Here is a 23,272-nt window from a genome sequence, read left to right on the forward strand (position 1 = left end):
GAAAATTGAAGAAAATATTTTAAAATTATTGTTTGTAGACTACCCAGTCACCATGATATTTTTTAATGAAAATCCAAGAAGTGTTGATATATGATTTTATCGAATAATCTGTGATTTAGCAAAGTTACATGTTTCATTATTTAACATTGAAATTTTTCTTTTCCTTTTTTTTTTTTAATAAAATGGAGACAGTCTCACTCTGGTACCCAGACTGGAGTGCAGTGGAGCGATCTTGGCGCACTGCAACCTCCGCCTTCTGGGTTTAAGTGATTCTCCTGCCTCATCCTCTGGAGTAGCTGGAATTAACAGGCATGCGCCACCATGCCTAGCTCATTTTTTTTTTTAATTATTTTTTGGTAGAGATGGAGTTTTGCCATGTTCTCCAGGCTAGTTTCAAACTCCTAGCCTCAAGCGATCCACCTGCCTCAGCCTCCCAAAGTGTTGGAATTACCGATGTGAGCTATCTGTCCCAGCCCTGAATTTTTGAGAAGAAGTCTTGCTCTGTTGCCCAGGCTGGAGTGCAATGGCTCAATCTTGGCTTACTGCAGTCTCCGCCTCCCCAAGTAGCTGGGATTACAGGCACATGCCACCATGCCCAGCTAATTTTTGTATTTTTAGTAGAGAAGGGGTTTCGGTATGTTCGCCTGGCTGGCCTTGATCTCCTGATTTCAAAAGAGCCACCTGCCTCAGCCTCCCAAAGTGCTGGAATTACAGGCTTAAGCCACCGCTCCCAGACCCTAAGTTTTTAATAATTACTAAGTTTCAGGCCAGGAGTGGTGGCTCATGGCTATAATCCCATCTCAAGAGGATCACTTGAGCCCAGGAGTTAAGAGACTAGCCTGGGCAACATAGCCAGACCCTATCTCTACAAAAAAAGATTAAACAAAAATTAATTGGGCCTGGTGGCACAGACCTGTGGTACTAGCTAGTACTAGTGCTGAGTAAGGCAGGAGGATCTTTTGAGCCCAGGAGTAGTAGGATATGGTGAGCTGTGATCACGCCTCAGCACTCTAGACTTGATGACACAAGCAAGACCCTGTCTCAGAACACGTAAACAATAAATTTTATTCTATTTACTACCTTCTTTGAAGCAATATAAAAATCATAATGGTGAGCACAATTGTTTGTCCCCCTCCCTTGTAAGCTCTCATAGTAGGTATAAAAAACAACTATTTTTTAAGTTTTTCTTCTAATAGTAGTTCCTACTTAGTCATTCTTTGACCACAAAATATGTTAGCAGAAAAAGGGTAGGATATAAGTCACTTTTGGTATAAGGGAAAAACAAATTCTGAAAATTCTGTCAGTTGAATTAATTTTTTCATCCTCCAACTAGAGAAAAAAAAAACTAAGTGTGCTAGATGTACATCACTGGAAGGGGTAGAGTTGTATGTATAGCTTGCTGATCATCCCTGAAATCTGTTCCCAGTGTACTAATGTGTATTGGTTATCCATTAGATGAAGTAGAATCAGTCTTTGAGAATGTAGGTGTGTTTGAACTTGCACTTCCAAATCATGCAGTTTGTTAAACCGCTGTAATACATGTATCGTGAGACTGGGTTTGGTATTAGCACCATGACTGATCTAACTAGGTTACTAGTTTATAATACTAGTCTAGGTATATATGTACAACCTCTTGGTAAAAGGCTTGAGTGCAGTTTGCCTGAGTTGTTTACTTATAATTTTGTAAGTTTTTTTTTTCCTTTTTTTTTTTTTTTTTTGGTTGAGGGAGACAAGATTTTCGTTGTGTCTCCCAGGCTGGAGTGCAGTGGTGTGATCTCAGCTCACTGCAACCTCTGCCTTCCAGGTTCAAGCAATTCTGCATGTCAGCCTCCTGCTTAGCTAGGACTACATGTGCATGCCACCACACCCAGCTAATTGTTATATTTTGGTAGAGATGGGGTTTTTACATGTTGGCCAGGCTGGTATCAAACTCCTGGCCCCAAGTGATCCACCCACTTTGGCCTCCCAAAGTATTTGGATTACAGGCGTGAGCCACCGCTCCTGGCCAAATTTGTAAGTTATATACATACATTGTTGTATTACAGTATTGTATACATTTAAAATAAATGAACATTTTAAACAGAGGAGTTAACATGAAGTGTTCCTATGCTCAGCACACACTCCATTGACTTGCCCAGTGTCCCCACTGCTCAGACTGCTGGCCCACAGGTCAAACCTGGCCGCATCCTGGGAACTCCAGCCCTGGAAAGGGAGGGAGCATCTTTGAGATAGCAGATGCAAATTGTCTTCAGGGGCTTGGGATTACATCCTATCCTATCCTGCATATGTGTTCTTTTAAATTTTGATTTTCCCCTCTGATGACCTCTTTGTCCCTCACAGACTGCTGTGTCTGCCCCGAGTACTTTCCCTTCCCATCTTGGCCACTGCCTCTTTCTCTTCCTGCATTTCCTTTTATCCTGCCAAATAGGTCTCTTCTTGCCCAAAGTATGTTTGAGTTTTCCTGTTTTCTTCATAAAAAGTTGGCCGGGCGCGGTGGCTCAAGCCTGTAATCCCAGCACTTTGGGAGGCCGAGGCGGGTGGATCACGAGGTCAAGAGATCGAGACCATCCTGGTCAACATGGTGAAACCCCGTCTCTACTAATACAAAAAATTAGCTGGGCATGGTGGCGCGTGCCTGTAATCCCAGCTACTCAGGAGGCTGAGGCAGGAGAATTGCCTGAACCCAGGAGGCGGAGGTTGCGGTGAGCTGAGATCATGCCATTGCACTCCAGCCTGGGTAACAAGAGCGAAACTCCGTCTCAAAAAAAAAAAAAAAGTCCAGGCCTCTGTATCAACCTTCGCATGGCCTTCCTCAGTCTCCTTCAAGTCCCAGTTCAAACAATACCACCTTTTCAAGCCAGTCGGGGACTGCCCAGTGGCAGGCTGTCACTGCACTTGTTTTGCTCAGTGTCCTGTAATAATGGTTTTTCACGTGCTGCTTTCCTTACTCCGACTAGGTTGCAGTCTGCTTGAAGCTGAGTTAGAGACTTCCATCTACCCTTCCCAATGAGTTATCCAGAGTAGGTATTGACTATATTGTGTTTTGCGTACTCCTTATGTGTAGTGGTAGTTGTACCCATTTTGGACCCTGAACATTTGAAAATCATGTGAAAGCTACTTTGCAAGAAAAGTTTGTACACATTTTTACACACAAATACCCAGGATAGCTTTGCTCAACAATTTTGGCCGTTTGTGTGCATCTCGGGATCCTTCAGCAAGTCCATGGAATTCAGATTAAAAACTCAGATCAAGAAAACTAGTGTGGGTTGGCTGGGCTTGGTGGCTCATGCTGTCATCCCAGCACTTTAGGAGGCAGAAGTGGGTGGATCACAAAGTCACGAGATTGAGATGATCCTGGCCAACGTGGTGAAACCCCTTCTCTACTAAAAATACAAAAATTAGCTGGGCGTGGTGACACATGCCTGTAATCCCAGCTACTTGGGAGGCTGAGGCATGCAGGAGAATCGCTTAAACCAGGGAGTCTGAGGTTGTGGTGAGCCAAGATTGCGCCACTGCACTCCAGCCTAGCAACCGAGCGAGACTCTGTCTCAAAAAACAAAACAAAACAAAAAAAACTAGTGTGGGTTCTTATGCTATACTATAAAATGAAATCTGTTCAGTTCTAATAACCTTATTTAACTACTTTTGCTCAGTTTTTCTTTAGGAAAAGTTATCTGCAGTCAGTAACCGCTGAGACTTCTTAGTAAGGAGTTTTATTATAGTAATTTTTTTGGGTTTGGACTAAAAGAGAGAAATAAGACTAGCATTTTGCTGGGGCCTGGGTTTAGTGTGAGTCGAGCATGTGCAGGCATTACTGTCCCTGGAACTGCAGCTGTCAATAGAGCATAGATAAATTGCATTACAAGCTTCTCTCAAGGCATTAAACTTGACTTGTCACCAGATTTCCTAGTAATAATAAGTAGAACCGTTGATTATTTACTTAAAGTCTTTACATAGTGTCTTCCATTCTCCCAAACATTTTATTATGAAAAATTTCAAATTATAGAATAAAAGAGAAAAATACAGCATACCCATATCATACCTACCTGTATTATACCTGGAGTCTGTAAATTAACATTTTGGAACATCTGCCTGTCATGTATCTTCCATATCCGCCTTTCCCCAGAATCAAGAAATAAATTAATAATATGGGGAATTTGAATTTGGAAGGGCTTGTTAGAGGATCAGGCCTTTCTTTAGCTATGGACCTTGGTTTAGACCGATAGCATGAAGCAGGGATTTCCATGTACTTTTTTTTAAAATTAATTTTTTGATTTTTTTTCAGTAAAGACGAGGTCTCACTATGTTGTCCATGCTGGTCTTGAATTCCTGGGCTCAAACGATCCTCCCACCTCAGCCTCCCAAAGGGTGGGATTGCAGGTGTGAGCCACCACACCTGGCATCCATGTACATTTTAAGAATTCTCTCTTCACCCATTTTTATAATGTTTTCCTCCTGGCCTGGTTAAATTAGGTGATCCACCAATACATGGTTTTTAGGCACTTTCTTTCTCAACTGTCACTTGAGATTTGTATTTAACACAGAAAAGCTGAACTCCCTTTACCAAGTAAGTCCTCTTCTCTACCTTCCTTTTGACCTCTTAATGAAACTTGACTCACACTTTACCTTTAAGATGTCACCAGTATATTTGCTGGGGGAAATAGTTTTAGTGTCGATAGGTAGGAAAGTAGAAATAATTTTGCAGAAGGACTCTGATTTTGAACTTTGTGCGTATGGAATTGTCCTGATGGAGATTTTCATTTGGCCTCAGGGGCCTTGGGTGGCAAGGGGGTGTAAAGGACCAGAAACAAAACCTCATCGAGGACCCCAGTGTGAGGAGCCCAGCCCTCCAAGGCTGTGCCCTTCAGGTTGCTTCTCAGGAGCACGGCCTTCATTCCTTCTGGGTGCCCTCTTGATGCCTTGAGCAAACAGCCCATCAGAGCTGCTTACAAGTACGGTGGCCAGCCAGTGTATTGACACGCACAGACACAATAGAAAACTGCATTAGGAGGCAAGCCATTGGGATTTGCAGTAAATATATTACAGAACACAAGTGACTTGCCGATACTGCTTGTTTAGCAGTTTGCAAGGGCAATGGCAATATGGATTTTTGAATTAGAAGGGAAGGGCTGTTCTTTCTCTGTGTGGGAATATCTAGTTGATGGCTGGGGAGAAAATTGATTTAGAGAACAAAATGCAGCCGCCGTTATTTGTACCATTTGAAAGGCCTCTATGGATTGTGAGTGAAAATATAAAGGTTGCTTTCGGTTTAGGGAAGAGGGCCTTAACGTTGATCTGCATCATGGTCTGGTATGGAGAGAATAAAGGATGGATCATTGGATAGAGAAAGCGTATCCAGTCCCCATGCAGCCTGCAGCTACAGGTGCACACTTCGTTGTTACATAGTTGTCTTTCTCAGCTCTTTGGCTTTCAAAGTCAGCTTTTTGAGTTTGTTATTACACAGTAAGCTTTTCCACGACATTAAAATTGTCATAGCCCCCATTCATGGAGCTCCCATGTGCCCTAGGAATTGTTCCGCCAGGAGCCTCCTGTCAACCTTTGTGTGGATACTAATTATTCCACCTTGAAAGGGAAAACAGGCAAGTAGGATTAGGGTATGACAATAGCACCTACCCCATAGGGTAGTTACCGTATGCAGAAGCAGTTGTGTAGTTTCCTGGCCTGGGGGCACGCTGAGGGAAAGCTGTTATCTAAATAGCAATCCCTTTAAAACTCTACCCCTGCTGTTGGACTGTTAGACCTTGCTTCATTTATACTTCTTTTTTTAATTTTTTTTTGCAAACCCAGCTTTCTTCCTGCATCTGAACTGATTCACTTTTCATTGCCCCATTACAGTGTTTTATCTTTTATTTCTTTCTAATATCATAAGTGTTTATCTTTAGGCTCAAAAGGAAAATTAAAAAAAAAAAAAGTTAAGGGCAGTCTTTATTGTCTAAGTAAAATGTCTTTATTTGGCCAAACAGCAAAATGTGTCCATGGAAGGCAATAGCTTTAAGTGATTAATATAATAAGAACAACAGAGGACTTGGTTCATTCTATCAAAGTAAGTTTTGGCAGAATAAAGAGTGGGAGGTATTTTTCAGAGTTTTTCTTTCTAATGTAACATGGAAAATCCAGCTCTTAATTCAAAGAGAGAATTTGTCATTTTGAAAACAAGCAGGGTATGGAATTAGAAGGTCAAGTTGTTGCTTGGTTCCAGAAAGGAAAAATTTCATTTTGATGAGGGCTACATACACCCGTGGGGAATGTGTGTGCGTGTAGTTTTCTTTTTGCATTCTGTAAAGTACTGTGCAAAAGTTTTGAGTAGAGTAGCTGTGATGCTGTCTTTCTCCATCTACTCCATGGGCTTGAGATTTTTGTTGACAGTCAGTGTTCACAGCTGCTGCTTAAGTGCTAATATTTGGGGAAGCAAAAAAAAAAAAAAAAAATCTTATAAGAGAGAAAAGCAGAGCTATTGGGATTGGTCACACTGGAAGTTTAGGCTGTTTACTCTTATTCCCAAACACAATGTAGTAGAAACTTCTTGTGTGTTTTTGTAAGTATTTGAGATAAAGCAGGACACAGTTCAGACAAATCGTGCCAGTACCTGCTCTCAAACAAGCTCCAAAGTTGGCTGCCATGTGATCTGGGTGTGCTGAGAAGCTCCGCGTTCATGGCTCTTTCTTCTTAGCTTGAGAAGTGGCCCTGACATCCTGAGGATCTGTAGAGGAAGCACTAGGTTCTTGACAACCCCCTAGCCTGCCAGTTGGCCTGGGTCCCAGAACCTTTTCGATTTGTAAGTGGGCTGGCTCTTTCACAGTGCCTGGGCCATGAGCTCCCTCAGAGCCAATGTCTCTGCACAGCTACTGAGGAGATTGGAATTGGACCATTGAAATATATCCAAATTCTGTACTTTTTAGCTGACCAAAGGCCAAAATCATACCACTAACTTAGGAGGGGAACTGCTGACATTTGAATCTTATGAGATCTGTATTTTATAATTGACTACCCTAGATGCTATGATATTTATGAATTAAATGGAGTATAAGGAGGTTTCAAAAACTGACTGTGGATTTTTTTGAGTATATAGATTTTTTTTCATTTTTCTTAAATAGAGACAAGGTTTTGCCGTGTTGTCTAGGCTGGTCTCGAACTCCAGGGCTCAAGCAGTCCTCTCACTTCAGCCTTCCAAAGTCCTGGGATTACAGGCGTTGACCACCATGCCCAGCCTAATACATAGGTTGTGAACTGGTTGTTAAATCTTTATTCATCCTTATTTCTTTTTTGTTTTGAGACAGAGTCTCACTCTGTTGCCCAGGCTGGAGTACAGTGGCATGATCGCAGCTCACTGCAATTGTTGCCTCCCAGGTTCAAGCTATTCTCCTGCCTCAGCCTCCTGAGTAGCTGGGATTACAGGTACTCGGCACCATACCCAGCTAATTTTTGTATTTTTAGTGGTGTTGGGGTTATGCCATGTTGGACAGGCTGGTCTCGAACTCCTGACCTCAGGTGATCCATCTGCCTTGGCCTCCCAAAGTGCTGGGATTACAGGCGTGAGCCACTGCACCTGGCCCATCCTTATTTCTTAAAGCTAATTTATTAAGTATGGCTTACCTACTGAAGGGACCCCAGAAAGATCAATGTCAGTGCATCACTGTAATCTTACACAGCCACTGTTTGGGTTATTATTTTAACCTCAAAATCAAATAGCCAAAAACTGTAATTTTTTTTTTAAGTTTTAAATTTTTTTTTTTTTTTTTTTCTGATTAGCTTCTGGAACTCTCAAAGTGCTGAAATTGCTCAGAGTTAATAAGGAATGAGTAACAATTCTTGCTTCTCAAATTAAAGCAATATAAAAGGGAAGGGGTGGCGGGGTGTGGTGGTTCACGCTTGTAATCCCAGCACTTTGGGAGGCTGAGGTGGGCAGATCGTGAGGTCAGGAGTTTGAGACTAGCTTGGCCAAGATGGTGAAACCTCGTCTCTACTAAAAATACAAAAATTAGGCAGGTGTGGTGGTGCGTACCTGTAGTCTCAGCTACTTGGGAGGTTGAGGCAGAGAATCGCTTGAACCCAGGAAGCAGAGATTGCAGTGAGCCGAGATTGCGCCACTGTGCTCCAGACTGGGCGACAGAGCCAGACTCCATCTCAAAAAAAAAAAAAAAAAAAAAAAAAGGTGGGGGAAGGGGCTTTTTAGTAGACTTTGCATTGTGAGAATATTGGTATTGACACCATTTATAATTTGGAGTGTAGTTTGAAGACCAGATTCTACTGTTTGTCGCATACTGGTTAATATGGCTGTAAAGAGGAGATGAATGTGGCTACTTTTCCAAGTCTATTACTCAGGAGGACTGTAAATTTGATTGGCTGTTACAATTCTAGCAGAATCATTCGATTTGAGAGCAATAGAAAGATAAGATATCCAATTACCCAAATGATTTGCAGGGTTGGCCAGCGTTGTCATGGAGACATGAGTTGGAACAAATTAAATTTTAAGCAATAAAATAATCTTAAAGCCCGTCTGGGAACAAGAAAATTTGGCAGTGGCACTTACCTGAATTGAATCTTAGCTTGACACGATGTTGTTTGACATTGATATACTGTGGGGGCCTAAACTTATATGTGGCACAACATTATCTTTAAAAAGTAGCTCGGTCAAACCAGCAAAGCGGGGAGTATTGGTATAAAGTCAGGGGGGATATTAACATTTATTTATTCCGTGGCTTAAATGATGATTAGACTCTGGGTTCCTAAGAATATTTTGTATCTAAGTATTGAAATGCCTTAATAATGATTAAGCAGCTTTAATTGGACACTTGGGGGAAAAAGATTTATTTAGCAGCAACATGCAGTTTTTGGAACTGCCGTTCCTTTGTGTGTGCATGTCTTTTGGTAGGGGGGTGGAGGTGTAAGCATGCATATATTTGCATGTACAAGTAAGGAGATTTTGGCAAATGCCCCTACACTGCAGATGATTCTCTGTATTAGTTAAAATTTCTACTTTGCAGTACCGCTTGCAGACTGGAAAATTGCGTTCCAAACTTCAGCTGATGATCTAAAACCTGAATAAGCATTAGTCTGTGGCTTAGAAGGTTATTTCCCCTCATTAATATATTGTTTAACTGGTTCCTGGCTTGTGCCACGGATTTGAAAACAGCCGAGTGGCCCAGAAGGAGGGAGGGCTTTTTATCCACATGTCTATTAGACAGATGGAGATAAAAATTGGTCTGAGGTCAAGCCATTTGCAGCGTTCTCACAGCCTTCGATTTTCCTCTCATCCTCACCACAGATCATCTCAAATGATTCAGTAATGACCAAAAGTGCAACATTGACCTTTATTCCCTGGTGGATTACTGTGTTTCACAGTCCAAATGGCAGGAAGTCTATTCTGTTCTTCCAGAAGGAGTGCAGCATTATTGAGCTAGCCCAGCCCTGTGGGAACCACACAATTGCAGACCAGTGTAACAGAATACGTGGGTTAAATTTGGTTTCTGGTGCTCTGGGAAATGAGAATTGACATGTCCTGGAACCCACATAATTAATGGAAGAATATCTGGGATGTTTTCTAAAAACACACATGAGCACATAAATTGATTTGTCCACTTGTAAAATAACTTGTGAATTATAGGAGTGGTAACTTCTGGTGGCCCCTGCTTTATAAATTGTTGTTGCTTCCATTATCTTCAAATTCCTCTCTCCTCCTTATTCGATGCTTCCCTAGTATATCTTAGACGATATTGTAAGGCTTTATAATTTGAAAATTATAAATTGACATGACTGAGCATAAGGGGATGCAGGCCTTTTTCTTTGGCGTACTTCTAATTATGTATATTTTTGGTCAGTCCCTGTAACCCTGAATAGATTCTGTCTCATACGACACTTTTTTTTCCCATCCTGAAAGTAGGTTGATTGTTATCTTGGAGGAATGGTGATTATTTTTCTCTTACTTAACATTCCTCTGTGGATTGTATAATGATGCAGTGATGGTTTTTTTTTTTTTTTGGTAAAGAAGTAATTTGTGTTTGAAACCTTATTCCTGTTTGCCTCCACATGCATGCCTGAGTCAATATTCTGTGAATCCATATACCATGGCACCTGTCATGTAGGATCCTTTTGCTTACTCTTTTCTAAATACTTAAAATAATCTTTTCTAAAGGTTATGCTTTGAAAATTTTAGCTAGCATCTCAGGTTTCATTTCAATCATGACTAAAATGCTTTTGAGAAAATAAAACTTCTTGACTGTTAACTGCTCACAAGTTCCTTTTCTGCCTCAGTGGCTCCAAGTTTTAATCCCCACTCTTGCCCACCACAACTTCCAAACTTCCTTTACATACCCTTCTATTTTTTTTTTTTTTTTGAGACGCATTCTTGTTCTGTCGCCTAGGCTGCTAGAGTGCAGTGGCGCGATCTTGGTTTATTGCGACCTCCATCTCCTGGGTTCAAGCAATTCTTGTGCCTCAGCCTCCTGATGTAACTGGGATTATAGGCATGTACCACCCGCCTGGCTAATTTTTGTAATTTTAGTAGAGATGGGGTTTCCCCATGTTGGCCAGGCTGATCTTGAACTCCTGGCTTCAAGCAATCTCCACCTGCCTCAGCCTTCCAAAATGCTGGGATTACAGGTGTGAGCCACCATGCCTGGTCTGCATATCCTTCTTCTGGCAACTCAGAGTAAATTGTGGAGCATTGCAGGTTTATTGGCATGTGGTGTTGATTAAAAACATAATTCCAGGTTCCATCCAGGAAGGCCAGCAACGTAGGGACCACCTCTCACCAACAGCTCAGCTTGGTGGGGAGCAGGAGTACAGCTTAGGGGCTGGGACTTCCCAACTGAAGTTTCAGCACTGAGTTTGAGGGTCAAGAATGCCTTTGATACATATATCAAACATGGAGCCATTATGTGGCATTGGGGGCCTAGATCTTCTTGTGGAGGGTTGCTTTCCCTAAGAAGTTGTTCAGGAAGGAGAGTGCCTGCCGTTACTCGTGTGTGAGTCATTCAGCTGTAGCATGGCCCATGGAAACCTTGTGCATAAAGTTCTTTTCTACCATCTGGATTGACTGAAGGTTTCAATGTGTTAGGGAAATATTCAGAGGATACTTGCTTTTTGCTTTTTTTTTTTTTTTTTTTTTTTTTTGAGACAGTCTCTTTCTGTTGTCACCCAGGCTGGAGTGATCTCTTGCAGCCTCAACCTCCCAGGTTCAAAGGATTCTTGTACCTCAGCCTTCTGAGTAGCTGGGATTACAGGTGTGCACCACTACAACCGGCTAATTTTTGTATTTTTATCCATGTTGGCCAGGCTGGTCTCAAACTCCTGACCTCGGTCTCAAACTCCTGACGTCTCAAGTGATCTGCCTGCCTCGGCCTCCCAAAGTGCTGGAATTACAGGTGTGAGCCACTGTGCCCGGCTGATTTTTTGCATATATTTATCTCACTCTGTTGCCCAGGCTGGAGTGCAATGGCTTAATCATAACTCCAAACTCCGAACCAAGGATTACTCCAAATAAGTGATCCTTTCCCTCAGCATCCCTAGTAGCTAAGGCTATAGGCTATACCATCACTCCTGGCTAATTTTTAAAATTTTTCTGTAGAAATGAGGTCTCATTATGTTGCCCAGGGTGGTCTTGAACTCCTCGTCTCCAGCAATCCTCCTACCTTGCCCTCAAAAGTGCTGACAGATGTGAGCCATTGCTTCAGGCCTTTCTCTTTATTTACACAGGCGTATTTTATTTTATTATTTATTTTTGAGATGGAGTCTCTTTCTGTCCCCTAGGCTGGAGTGCACTGGCATGATCTTGGCTCACTGCAAACTCCCGACACCTGGGTTCAAGCTGTTCTCCTGCCTCAGCCTTCTGAGTAGCTGGGATTACAGGCATGTGCCACCATGCCCCGCTAATTTTTGTATTTTTAGTAGAATCGGGGTTTCACCCTGTTGATCAGGCTGGTCTCTAACTCCTGATCTTGTGATCTGCCCACCTCGGCCTGCCAAAGTGCTGGGATTACAGGTGCGAGCCGTCACACCCAGCTACACAGGCATATTTTGGTTTCACAATTGTAATTTTAACCTTCATTCAGTGATGATGATGATGTAGTCTGCTTTTCCTCCTACTAATCCTGCTATTGTGTGGCATTACCTAATTTATTAGGAGCTCTCTTAATGACTAAGATCTGTGAAGAGGGTTAAAGGTGTAGGCTTGCTTGGGGTGTGGCTCAGGGAGAGGCTTGCTTTCTTTCCACAGGAGAATGGGTGATGACTTCATGGTGATGATCTGTGATTCACTCTGCAGAGTTTGTCTTGAAAACCTTTCTCCACCACAGAGTGCATTTTCCTTTAAGGCCACCAAAAGCTGTCCTTTTTCCATCCTGGGACAAGTCAATACAATTTCCTGTGAACAGGCCCTTTTTCAACTCCATAACAAGGGTTTCTGAATAATGGAAACGTGCTATTTAGGAACTAAAACAGCTGTGATGCTTTTGTCAAAGATTCATCTTTACCAAAATGACAAATTAAAGCCCAAATGCTCTGCTTGGCAACAGTTTGGTCAAAACATTTAAGTCATTAATTAGAAGGAACTGAAGGGGGAAAAATTTACACAAACAGCATTGCAGACTCAACTTCATCTTGGAAAATGCGACTGAATTCTTAAAAAAAAATGAGGGCAGCCCTCAAGTGGGGCCTGGCAAGCTTGTCATTTGCAAATAAATCAAAAGACCATCATTGCAGAAAGGAGAACCAATGAATAGAGTTGCTTTGTCATTCTTTGATGGGCCCCACACTCAAGCCTGCTATTAAAAATGAATGCATTCAAGAGGCTCTGCATTAAGAACATAAACAATTAAGGGCACTTGAGTTGCTCTGCTGAGAGCTGCTGCGAAGATAGGAGAGAGCTTTCTCCGGAGATGCAGGCCCCTGCAATCTGCCTCACGAGGAGCTAGAGAATGGGAGCAATTAGTGTTGCTATCTCTGCCCGAGCAGCCTTCAGCGCGGGTTTTTTTTCCCTTCCTTCCTTTTAACCCCTCCTTGTTTTCAGAGAAGCTTCGAGTGTGAAAGATGAGCAGTGAAACGATAGTATCTGGACCCAGTTGGAGAGAGCTCAGATTTAGAATGCTGCAGGAGCTGCCAAGTGAGGGGGAGATGGAACATAAAAGTTATTATCTGCCAGTAATTGGTGACTTGTGTTCTGATTAGTTGAGCCACTAAAGGGTTTCTGTCATCTGGTACTCTTTGTTTTGTTTTAATCACAGGCTTGAAGAAGGGGCGAGATTACATTGCCATGGGTGGAATAACTTAAATGAATATTGTGTGAGGTTTTCTGCAGAAGGCAAATGTGTTCCTACACCCCCGGTTTATGTTCTTGCCTCAGTGTTTTGTAAAAATTTGTGAGAAGGCAGCCCGCATGTTGCTGCAAGGCTCTGGAGAGAGGCAGGCCTGACCTCTCCACTGTCTTGTTCTGACCTTAGGCAAGTTATTTTAATCTTTTAGTCTATTCGAGGGGACCTGGTGTCCACATGAAGATGAGAGGATGTCAGAGTGCCTGGCAGGTGTCAAGCAGTGGATGCTGCTGACATAGATGGCAGTACTTTTTGCAGTGTGGTCCCCAGTCCAGGAGCCTCAGGGTCACCTAGGAACTGGTTAGAAATGAATATTGTCAGGCCTAGACCTCCTCCAACAGGAACTCTGTGGGTGGGCCTAGTCATCTGTGTATTAACAAGCCCAAGGCCATCCTAGGGCACACCAGTGTTGGAGAACCACTGATAACCTCACTAACCATAAAACGTGAACTTAAAGGTACCTCACTTTTTATTTTTTTTGAGATGGAGTGTTGCACTGTTGCCCATGTGGCAGTGCAATGGCTCGATCTCGGCTTACTGCAACCTCCACCTCCCAGGTGTAAGGCTGGTTGCATCTCCGGGCGCTTGCGCACACCCCACCCTTCCCTCGCCGGGAACTTGGACGCTCCCCGCTCCCTCGCGGAGAGCTCGGGACACACCCCACTCCCTCGCGGAGAGCTCGGACACTCCCCCCTCCCTCGTGGAGAGCTCGGACACTCCCCCCTCCCTCGTGGAGAGCTCCGACACACACACACCCCCTTCCCGCCCCCCAACCCCGGCCCCCGGGAGCCCGGGAAAAAAGCCCCGCCAGGACCTACCTGATAGCATTTTGTCCCATCCAGGCCCCACTACCCACCATTTTGTCCTACCTGGGCCCCACTCCCTGCCTACCATTTTGTCCTATCTGGGCCCCACTCCCTGCCTACCATTTTGTCCTATCTGGGCCCCACTCCCCGCCATTTTGTTCCATCCGGGCCCTACTCCCCGCCATTTTGCCCCACTCACCTTGGGCACAGCCAATCAAACGCCTCCACTCCCTATAAAACCCCACATCTGAGAGGCGTCTGTGCGACTTCTCCGGCCCCTCCTGTCGGGCCGCAGAACCTCGTCCGGGAGCCTGAATAAATTCCTTTGCATCAGATCTTCTTGTGCTGGCCTCAGTTTCTTCTCTAAACTAGGCGAGAACAGACCTTACACCAGGTTCATTCGGTTCTCCTTTCTCAGCCTCTGAGTAGCTGGGATTACAGGCACACACCACCACGCCTGGGTAATTTTTTGTATTTTTAGCAGAGATGGGCTTTCACTATGATGGCCAGAGTAGTCTCTAACGCCTGACCTCGTGATCCACCCGCCTCGGACTCCCAAAGTGCTGGGATTACAGGTGTGAGCCACCTCACCTGGCTTGCTTTTTTTTTTTTTCCTTTTTAAGAGAGACGGTTTCCCTGTGTTGGCCAGGCTGATCTTAAACACCTGGGCTCAAGGGAGCCTCCTGCCTCAGCTCCCCAAAGTGCTGGGATTATAGGCATGAGCCACCGTGGCCGGTCACCCCACATTGTTTTAATTTAGATTTTCCCAAAATGTGATTAATTATCCCCCCTGCCGCCGAGACGGAGTCTTGCCCTGTTGCCCATGCTGGGTTGCAGTGGTGCCATCTTGGTTCACTGCAAGCTCTGCCTCCTGGGTTCAAGCGATTCTCCTGCCTCAGCCTCCTGAGTAGCTGGGATTACAGGCTCCTGCCACTGCATCCAGCTAATTTTTGTGTTTTTAGTAGAGACAGGGTTTCACCATCTTGGCCAGGCTGGTCTCAACTCCTGACCTCGTGATCCACTGCCTCGGCCTTCCTAAGTGCTGGGATTACAGGTGTGAGCTACCATGCCCGTCATGATTATTCATTTTATTGATGTAATTATATTTTAAACAAAAGCTACTCAGACACATTAGATTTTAACATGAATTTACCTTTTCATGAGCTATTGGTGAGCAAAGCACTGTGATGGGAGGGATCGTAAGACTGTGAGTAGCAGATATCCTGAAGGAAGCCTCTTGGCAAGGGAACTCTTCCTCTTCTATGAAGGGAAAGGGAGTATTGGAAGATTATTTGCAGTGTTTTGTGTGTATAATTTTTGGTACACAGTTTTTATGCATGCATCTCTAATTAAATTTTTTTTTTTGGTAGAGGCAGTGTCTTGCTGTGTTCCCCAGGCTGGTCACAAACTCCTGGCTTCAAGTGATCCATCCTGCCTAAAATGCTGGGATTATAGGCATGAGCCACCATGCCTGGCTCCTCATTTTCTTTAGGTATATCAGATATCATCTTCAGGAATTAGAGATGTGTGTGGATTTTGCTTTACTGGTGGACCAGATGGTCTGATGTTAGGGTTGATGCATCATTCTTTCTGCCTGTGAAGGAGAATACTAAAGTGGAGTTTGGCTGTGACTCATTTACTTAAGTTTTGCAATTTATAATTGAGGTCCCTTATAAAATGTCTGTTCTGTGCAGAGACCTCTGCTAGGGTAGCAAGGGCACGGTGACCCTGTCATTGACAGATGAGAAGCATTATCTGTAATCCCTTTGTTGGCCGAGGGATGACGCAGCCTTGGCCTTGTGCTGCTGTAGCCGTGTTTGGGCTGTATGGCCTTTCAGCAGTTGCGTTGCTTTGCAGACAGGGCTGAGTTCATCAGCTGTTTCTTGTCGTATCTCCCACTTCCCTACTTCTGCTTTCTGGAGAAAGGACTAGGCAGGGAATATGCGGCTTCAAATCTTGCTTTATGATCTTGGGCAAATCATTTCCTTTAGACTTCTGTTTCTCCACGTGTCATTTTAGGATTGTAAGAGGGCTGTGTACCCAAATGGTTCCAGATTTGCCAGCAGTGTTGTGTGTCAGTGCCACTGTTGATCACAAACGTGGTGGGTTAGATGGTGCTTATCTCCCTTCCCGATGTAATATTAAATTTAAACATTAAATTGGCCAGGTGCAGTGGCTCGTTCCTGTAATCCCAGCACTTGGGGAGGCTGAGGCATGTGTATCACCTGAGATCAGGAGTTCGAGACCAGCCTGGCCAACATGGTGAAACCTCGTCTCTACTAAAAATACAAAAATTAGCCCTATGTGGTGGTGCACGTCTGTAGTCCCAGCTACTATGGAGGCTGAGTCACCAGAATCACTTAAGCCCGGGAGGCGGAGGTTGCAGTGAGCTGAGATTGTGCCACTATACTCCAACCTGGGCAACAGGGTGAGACCCTGTCTCGAAAGAAAAAAAAAATACAAAAAAAAACCATTTAAACAGTAAATGAAGGGCAATGATTCCAAGTTACTGGAGGTAGAAAAAAAAGGGGTCACTAATAACCCTACCACCTCAGCATAATCACTGTTTTTATTTTGGATATCAACTTACAGTGCTTGGCCAAGTTCCTAATGATTCTTTTTTTGTTTTGTTTTGTTTTTTTTTGTTTAAACCACAGTGTCTTTGTTTCTCCCCACTCCCCCTCATTATGTAGTGAATGTATTGGCCATTTTAGCAACGTTATCATATATATGACTTTAACAGTTACTTGCCATGCCTGTGGGTTGGTATGTGGTGTATTTAACTGTTCTACTAGTATTAGACAACTGATTCATTAGGAGGGCAAATTTTAACTTTTTTGAAAACTCGGCAGATGGTTGTGATGTGTTGAATTGCTGTTACATCTTTTAGCTGGCTTTTTCTCTTTTTGCTTTGAAACTAGTGCTGCAGTGAACAGCTTCATGCACGGAATGCTTTTCATTTGAACTATTTCCTTAGGATAAATTCTTAGCTGTGGGAAGCCTTACCAAAGGGTTTGAATAATTTCATGCTCTTGAAACACATTGCCCAGTTGCTTTCCAAGACAGCGCTACCAATTTAATGTCATCAGTAACGTATACTGTTCCAGTTTCCCTGAGGATGCATCATCATTGGATTTTGTTAATTTTTTAAAAATTGCCTTAACTATTTCTGAATGACCTACCTTACTTACAACAAAATTGACTTTTTTGTTTGGTTGCTGGTGAGGTTTCAGTGTATATATATTTTATTTTTTTGTCTTTAAGGTTGTCATTTCACAGACTCAGAAACTTCTAGTCTGAAGGGATTTAGAGGTTATCTATTTATTTCCTTTGTGTGCTTTGTTTTCATGTTCTTGCCCATGTATCTGTTGCCAGACACTTCTTACCAACACTCCACTGTGTTTTTATCTTGGCTTCCTGCTTGGTTCAAAGAAACCAGAAGATCAGGTTGCCAGCCCTCAGCATAAGCACCATTTTTTATGATCCATCAATTTGCAATTTAATGCTAGTGGAGTTTCCCCTCCCTAAGCTGACTTTGGGCAAGGTGCCATTGGATTGCTTTGAGGCCCATGGGCAATTACTCTTAAGCAGTCCTCACCCTGTTTTGAGCTTCAAACAACCGGCATTATGCACTACTCTATGTGTAGTGGGGAAGTGTGCAGGCCCTGAGGAGTGGACTTTTCCGTATTGCAGTTAGACAAAGTGTGAGAAACAGGAAAAGGTGGTGAGACTTTTAAGAATTATAGAATCCTACATTCTTAAGTTCAGCTACTCAGAAGACCATATCTTGAATTTAAAAGCCTTGCAGAATATACTAGAGTTTGATTGATGGCTGGTCTCTGAGGTCTTTGGCCATATTTCGGCTCAGTTAAAACATACATATACATGAATTGTATGCCTCCCAATATATGATTTTGTTTTTATTTTTTTGTGAACAGCCTTTCTCTAGCGCTGTTTGGTAATGGCTTATCTGGTTGCATCTTGGCCATTGAATTTAGGGGTGCATGGAAATTAAGTTTTAGTTCATTGAGGCATGACTTTCAAAGTATATTAAATATGTATCTTGGCATCAGTTTTAGTAGGGGAGGTACTGCAAAGAAATATGTCACAGTATTTAGTAGGAGTCGTGTTCTAATGCTTCCCATCTTGTGTTGAGAAGGCTTTTATGTAGAAAGCTGTTAAGAAACTGTATGGAAGCTTTCTTTGTATGACATGGTGATTTTTAAGCACATAGGTTTAGTTTATCAAATGACAGTAAGTGCTATGGAGGATCTTGAAGGGCCTAGAGAAGAGTGTGTTTATTGGTGTTATGGGGGAAAGGCAGCTTCTCAGTGAATTTGAGGCAGGCCTTGAAGGATTGGGAGGGTCTCTCCTATTTGTATAGCACTTTGGAATAGTGTACCTTAGCTTACATACCAGCTTATCAGCTCACTTGATTTTGAAGAAACTCTGAAGTAGATTTGTGGTAATCCTGTTAAGTGGGAGATCTGGGTGGGACCCAGTGGTTTAAGTGACTTAACATAGAACACCCAGTACTAGTTTGCCAAGATGCAAACCCCAATTTTTGGATGATGAGGGCTAACTCTATTACCATATGCAAATCAGTGAGGAGAGTTGGCATTGGTAACAATGAAAGACTGTTCTAGACAGGTAATTTGGACTCCTGCTTCCTGCTGCCTCAGTAGGCTGTGGCCATCCATGAAAAAAGGCTTGTTGCTGGAGCCTTCACCCTGCTGCTTACATTTCTGGGTGGAGGGTTCCATGCAGATTTGGTTTGTGGATAGCTCTTGAATGCAGGTTTATTGTTGTTGCCTTACACAGTGTCAAAAATCCAGGCACAGGGAAAGTTTATTTATAAGTGTTATGACTTAGCGGGTACCAAATAGGTCTTTATCACTGGGTAGGAAAATGATTTCTAGGTGGAAAATGCAGATAACCCCCAGTTTTTCACTGGAGTTGTCTATCCTTTGCAAGAGATGGGAGGCACCAGGGTCAAATACTGAGGTTAACCTGCCAGCACACTCCAAGCAGAATAGAAGCATGGTTAGAAGTCATTATGAGACTTGTTAATTTGTGCTAAATTAAGAATCTTACCAGTATACCCTTGTGTTGAAGCAAAAGCTAATACTAAGAATTATTGTCAGTTTTTATGCTGCTGCCATCCAGACTGTTATAAGGGATGGGAAGATGTCATGAAGTCCTCTTGGGGAGCTAGTGATGGTTTAGAACTCACAGAGCACTGTCAGGTAAGTTCTGTACCTTCACCTGCCAGGAGGTAGGTTGTGCAGATGGAGGAGCCAGGGCAGTTCAGAGTATGTCAGTGCCATTTCCAGGGTAAACCAGCTTGTAAGTAGAAGACGCCAAGACTTGAATTTAGATTTTCTGGCTCAAAAATCAAGCTTACTTTTCAGGATAAAGATCAGGGTTTAGAGACCTGGCAGATGGAGGGGAAGTCTTGGGTAAGACTGTTCTATTGCTCCTATTTGCTTATTCTCCAGACCATATATGTAGAATTTCCAGAACATATGCTATAGCTTTTGATGTTTTTCATCGGGTTGAGCTTTGATTTCTAACTTTTCTTCCTCCTGTTTTAGGCTTATCCAGTTTAACCCAACTTACATAGCACAGTCAACCCTTTGTATCTGTGGGTTCTACGTCTGTGAATTCAACCAACCATGTCAATTCAACCAACCAAAATAGTGTGTGTGTGTGTGTGTGTGTGTGTATATATATATATATATATATACACACACACACACACATTTTTTTTTTTTTTTCTGAGACAGAGTCTCGCCTTATTGCCCAGGCTGGAGTGCAGTGGCATGATCTCAGCTCACTGCAGCCTCCGCCTGCCGGGTTCAAGCAATTCTCCTGCCTCGGCCTCCCCAGTACCTGGGACTACAGGTGCACGCTACTATGCCTGACTAATTTTTTGTATTTTTAGTAGAGACAGGGTTTCACCATGCTGGCCAGGCTGGTTGGTCTCGAACTCCTGACCTTGTGATCCACCCACCTCAGCCTCCCAAAGTTCTGGGATTACAGCTGTGAGCCACTGCGCCTGGCCCGAAAATATATATTTTGTAAAACATTGCATTGGCTGGGCATGGTGGCTCATGCCGGTAATCCTAGCACTTTGGGAGGCTGAGGCAGGTGGATCACTTGAGGTCAGGAGTTTAAAACCAGCCTGGTCAACATGATAAAACTCCATCTTTAGTAAAAATACAAAAAATTAGCGGGGCGTGGTGGTGTGTGCCTGTAATCTCAGCTACTCGGGAGGCTGAGGCAGGAAAATTCCTTAAAATTAGGAGGTGGAGGTTGCAGTGAGCCGAGATTGCGCCATTGCACTCCAGCCTGGACGACAGAGCAAGACTCTGTCTCAAAAAAAAAAAAATTGTGTCTGTAGTGAACACTTGTCACTATTTCCTAAATAATACAACCATTTACCTAGGATTTACATTGTATTAGATATTTTAAGTAATCTGGAGATGTTTTAAAGTGTATGAGTAGATGTGGGTAGGTTATATGCAAATACTACACCATTTTATATAAGGACTTGAGCATCCTTGGATTTTGGTTTCCACGGGGGAATCTGAACCAGTTCCTCACAGGTACCGAGAGACCCACCGTATTCATTGCCTTTGCTTTTAATATGTATTTCTTTTCTTTATTTCGTTTTTGATAACTTTAATATTATTAAAGGTTTACAGGTTCATTTCATTCAGGCTGGATCTTAACTGTCTTCTGGCCATGTTCAAGTCTACTTTGATGCCATTCTAGGTAATAACACATAGTCGTTATCATAGTTAAAGATGAGGGCATGTTTTCTTAAACTAAAGTAAATTCCAGCTAAATCAAATTAAGTATAAAAAGTGCAGCCATGGCACATTAGAAGAAAAGTAAGAATGGCTTTTATGATGTTGGCGTGTTCTAATCTTTACCTAAAGGCCAGCAGCATAGGAAGAAAATGCTTTCTTTTGTCCACATAAAGACTTAGAGTTCTATACAGCAAAAAATTCATATTAAGCAAGGTTGAAAGACAGGTGGCAAGCTGAGCAAACTATGATATATCAAAGGGTTAATATTTGTCTTATGCAAGGAAGCACCACCAAAAGACAAATGATTGAACAACAATGGAAGAATGGAGCTGGGAAACATACAGTGGACCAATAAATAAATGAAAAGATGTTTAACTAGAGGAAGAATTCAAGTAATGCAAATAAAAATGAGGTCATTTTTTAATCCGTTAGATGGATAAGGATTAAAGAAAGGTCAACAAAACCCAATATTGACACTGGGTGGGAGAACAGGCACCCTCCTAAACTTACAATAATTGGTACAGCTTTTCTGCTGGGCAGTTTGGCAGCGTGCATTGCAACTTAAAATATGCATACACTTTGACGTGGCAGTTTCACATCTAGGGATTCCTTTTAGAGATCTGTGTGGCGGGTTATTTAACACAGAGTCATTAATCATGCAAGATTAAATGAAACATAAATGTTCACTGGTATCAACAGTACTTAAACATCTCTATACTTATATGGTGGAATATGTCAAAGTACTTGTTAATGATCTGTATTGACTTGGATGGTGTCCATGACACATGTTTGAATAACAAATTATAGAAAGGCAGGGTATGTAACGGAACCCTTGGTATTAAAATGTGTCTCTCACACTCTGGGCTTCTGTGCACATAAGTGAGAACCTGGAATGATGGTATCCTAAAATCCCCAGTGTGTTACTCATGCTTATCCTTGGATGATGGACTCAGGGTTATTTTAACTTTCTTTTATATTTCTATATATACATCTCTGTGCATGTGTATGAGTTCAAAGTGAGCATATATCATTTTTAAAATTGGAAACCTTAAGTGTGAATTTCCGAGAAGAGGAATGTACAGAATACTGTGGGAATGTAGGTAGGAAGTACCTCTGAAGAGGAATGTACAGAATGCTGTGGTAGATAGGGAGTTGGGAGCAAGGACCTAAGTAAGATACCCACCAAAGGTATCTCTACTCCGTTGCATGCACCGAAATATATAGTGCAGAACCCTGTTGCAAAGGAAAGGAAAGCCTTGCCCATGCTTTCTAGGAGAGCCATGACCTTAAGTTAGCTTGAGTGGGTGGCTGTGATCAAATCAACTGGGTGGGGCTGACCCAGTTCTGTTTTTGTACCTGGTACAGCTGTACCCTTTTTGCATATATCTTTCTTGCTGGCTAAAGCAAGGTCATGCATGGGGTTGCTCTCTCTACCAGTTAGTTCCCCTTCTAGTACATTTTGTCCAAGGCATGGTCTATCTGTAACCTTGTCTCATTGGTCGTCGGGGAGAATTAGGTTGGGTCAGCCTAAATCCAATCCCATAAAACCAAAGACTTTGCTTAGTTAATTCAAATTGTCGTAGAAGATGCAAGGCTGCTGTTTTTTATATACTTGATTTTAAAGTTCTGGGGTTTTTCTTTCTTTGTTTTTTTTTGTTGTTTGTTTTTTTAGACAGGGTCTTGCCTGTCACACAGGCTGGAGTATAGTAGCACAGTCTCAGCTCACTGCAGGTCCAACTTCATTCCTGGGGTTTCTGCTTTGTCTTTTTCCATTCTCTATTTCTCAAGGTTGTGGACTGTGTGCTTTTAAATTTTCTTCTCATGATTCCTTTCATTGCTTAATACAGTAATATAGGTGGCATTTAGAAGCATTGACAAAATAATGAAATAAATAAGGTCAAGGCTGGGCCTCTTTACAGATGACTTTTTTTTTTTCCTTTTTTAAAAAAGCAGAACTGGTTTTTCCCAGGTAGAGGAAAGCAGAGCTGCTTTGCATTGCTGTCGGGTGTTGGAGGTCTGCTGCAGGTGGATCCTTCTCTAGGCTATAAGTAGAGTACCTTCTGTTCCCTCTTGCCAGTTTTTGTCCCTTGTAGCAGAGGGACTGCTGTGGATGTGGAGCTGAGCAAGAGTTTTTCCTGCCTTCTTTATTTTTTAAATTTGTTTTTATTTTTTGAGAGAGTCTCGCTGTTGCCCAGACTGGAGTGCAGTGGTGCCATTTCAATTCATTGCAGCCTTCACCTCCTGGGTTCAGACAATTTTCTGCTTCAGCCTCCTCAGTGCTGGGATTACAGGCACCCACCACCATGCCCAGTTAATTTTTGTA

The 23,272-nt window shown here is 42.7% G+C and overlaps 1 protein-coding gene across 4 annotated transcripts in view; it reads left to right on the forward strand.

The window, feature by feature from the left end:
- The window catches only part of LOC105725260 (TLE family member 1, transcriptional corepressor), a 100,580-nt gene that overhangs the window by 9,857 nt on the left and 67,451 nt on the right, over positions 1-23,272 (forward strand). The gene's annotated exons all lie outside the window — the stretch shown is intronic.

The sequence above is a fragment of the Aotus nancymaae genome, unplaced genomic scaffold, assembly GCF_030222135.1.
Source record: "Aotus nancymaae isolate 86718 unplaced genomic scaffold, 86718_ANA_hifiasm-v0.15.2.pri h1tg000041l, whole genome shotgun sequence".
NCBI lineage: Eukaryota > Metazoa > Chordata > Mammalia > Primates > Aotidae > Aotus > Aotus nancymaae.